This window comes from Falco punctatus (genome assembly GCF_963210335.1).
Source record: "Falco punctatus genome assembly, chromosome: 4".
Taxonomy (NCBI): Eukaryota; Metazoa; Chordata; class Aves; order Falconiformes; family Falconidae; genus Falco; species Falco punctatus.
The window spans coordinates 20,725,774-20,728,564 of record NC_137583.1 but is presented as its reverse complement, the minus strand read 5'-3'; the positions used below and the strand labels follow the sequence as shown (position 1 = coordinate 20,728,564).

The 2,791-nt window shown below is 50.7% G+C and overlaps 1 protein-coding gene across 6 annotated transcripts in view; it reads left to right on the top strand.

Moving 5' to 3' along the window:
- Positions 1–2,791, top strand: part of LOC308063057 (contactin-3-like) — a 138,827-nt gene that overhangs the window by 31,510 nt on the left and 104,526 nt on the right. The window lies entirely within an intron of this gene.

Here is a 2,791-nt window from a genome sequence, read left to right as displayed (position 1 = left end):
GTGGGCAACTTCGGGGAACAAAGTTGGGCTGGCCGCCCGGGCGGCGGCTGCCCGCGGGGCCGCGGCTGAGGGGAGCGGTGTGGCGGAGGGCTCCCCTCAGCCCGCCCGCGCCGTGGGTTGCTGAGGGAGGGAAGGAGCCACGGCCTCGCGTGGGGCCGCTCCGTGGGCGCCCGAGTTGGCGGCCGGCGCGGGGGAAGCGGCTCCGGCCGGGAGCGGGGCCGCGCAGCTGCCGGGCGCTGTTCGGAAGGCGGCGGGAGGGAAGCCTGCCTGGCGTGGGGGGAGCAGCGGGGGTTGCCCTGCTGCCTCGCTGAACGCACCTGCAAGCCCAGCGCGGAAAACAAGGCTCCTGCAGGTAAGGTGCTCGGTACGTGCTTCTGCAGCACCGGGGCGAGCGCACGGCAGCTCTTCGCCTGATGGATGTCTCCTAATTGCCTTAGCGAGGCACTTCTCCCCCCTGCGTGCGCGGCGGGGGGCCGCTGCGCGACTGTCCCCCTCCTAATGCGTCTCTTCCTCGGCTGCCGGCGCCCAGCAGAACCGCCCTCGACCCCTGCGACAGCTCTGCCCCCCCCAAACGGCCCTGCCCCCCCCGCAGAGCCCCCCAGACGGCCCTGCCCCCCGCCGCGTCCCCAGGGCAGGGCCCGGGGGCTGCGCTCGGCGGGACCCGGCGGGCACGGCTGCTGCCAAGATGAATGTTTGCATGCTATGATTATTTTTTTTCCCCTCCCCCCCCCCCCCCCCCCCCCCCGCCCCCCGAAAATTGTTTTAAGTGCGTTTGGAGTTACTCAAGTTCTAAAGCTGTGCTTCTCTGGCTTTGCGTTTAATTACTTACTAGTAATTGTGTCAAATTCAAGAATGTGAGTCTGTGAGCTTTTCCCCCTCTCTCTGATCTCGGTGCTGGCATGCTGGTTTAAAAATAAATAACAACCCAACCCCACACCGCTCCAGTGAAGGTTTTGGGAAAAGCTTTTTCTTCTTTCTCTTGAGTAATAGTTTTGCTCTTTCTGTGCATCATTCGGGACTGTTGAGTTTCGACTAAATTCTGACAAAACCAGAACTTTCCTGTCAGACGTGGGGGGAAAAGGAGCCAGGCACGAAGTTTCGGTGGCTCGGGGTGGCTCGGCACAGCTGCTGGCTCCCTGCTCCCTCTGTGCCTGTAGCGTCTCTGCAACAGCATCTCTGCAGGGTTTGTCTGCCCTGGTGTGCACTCTGTAACTAGTGGTTTGCCTTCTCTTTTGCAACTTCTTGATTTTTATTTATGGTTCATACCATATGGGGTCAGAGCTGTTGATGTCCCCAGTATCGCTGTGTGACCTTGTTGCCAGTTAAGTATGGTGCCTGGCTGTGATTAACCTAAATCCAAGCACCATTTTGTTGGACTGATCTCTCTGTCGCATACATTTCTGATGTGAAATGATCCAGCAATAGCCTTGGGTGCTAACTGGTTAGTCATGATTACTTTCCTGATGACATTGACACACACACAAAATCACTAGCATACTGATTTTTAGCTGTCCTCAAAGTGCTTGTTTTACATAAGGGGACATAATGTCAGTATTTTGGGTTTTTTTTATTTATTGTGAATGCAAAAAAGTGAAAATAAAAATCAAGACCTTATGAAGGACAGGCAGACTCTCCAAAGTCTTGACTGTGGTATTTTGCAAGAGTAACTTGAACTATAGCTTAAGCAGCATGCCAAGTTTGTCCAGTGATATAATTTTTAATGTATATGGAAAGTTATGAACAAATATTAAAATCACGTCATGAAAATGCTGAACTAAGTTTTAAGCATTGAAATTGTATTGCTGCTCCATCTGAAACTATTCCAGAAATCTGTTTATTATGCAAGAGACTTCCATACTAATCTAGCAAAAGAATTTGTGAAAGCATTTGAGGGAAGTGATTTAGTGAAGGTGTATAATTCTTGCTAAAAATGCTGCTGACTTGATGTTGGGGGGCGGCAATTTAAAGGCATGTTGATGCTCAGGGATTCTTCCCTGTGGTGTGAGCTCTCTAGCCTGCTACCCAGGCACTTCCCTCGCTCATCAGGGCTCCTACAGGCTTTATGGTATTTTTACTTCTGTGTTACTCTTGGCGTCGCCTTGCACTGGGAATGAGCTGCAGGCTTTGAGCTGAAAGCATTGATGTTTTCTGCGTATGTAAAGTAGAAGGAGGTGCAGCTCGGGTCTGTGCTGTCAGAGCAGAGGATCTGTAAGTTGGCACTGGCATTTGCTATCGGATTTTTCCCAAGTTGGTTTTGTGAACAGTTGCTTAATGAAAAGAACATCAGGTAGGGGTTTTCTAATTAATCTGCGACTTGGTACCTTTTAAGGGAAGTAAAAATACTAGATTTCATGAGAAAGCTGCTGCAGAGTGGTGGCAAGCTCTGGCCCTGCACGTAACTCCTGTAGTTCTGGTGCTGGTGGCCTTAGGTAGGGTCTTGCACGGAAATCTGCATCTATATCCAGCTGGCTGCACGCTTTGCAAATCGTTGGGCTGGCAGGCTTAGAGATGTGTGAGTTACAGAGCCACCAAAACAACTTGTTCCTCAAATTCTTAAAGAGTAAGTCACTGTAGATACATAGGGATGCCATATGTTCGTGTTACTTTTCTGTAATGTTTATATTGAAGTTTTCCTCCACAAATAAACATTTGCAATCTCTCAGGCAGGGGGTGGTGGTTTTGATGGGGTTGTTTGTTTTTGTTGTTGGTTGGTTTGTTTTTTGAGCAAAACTTGCTGGGTTTTGTTTTTGGTTTGGTTTTTGGGTTTTTGTTTTTTTGGTGGGTTTTTTTT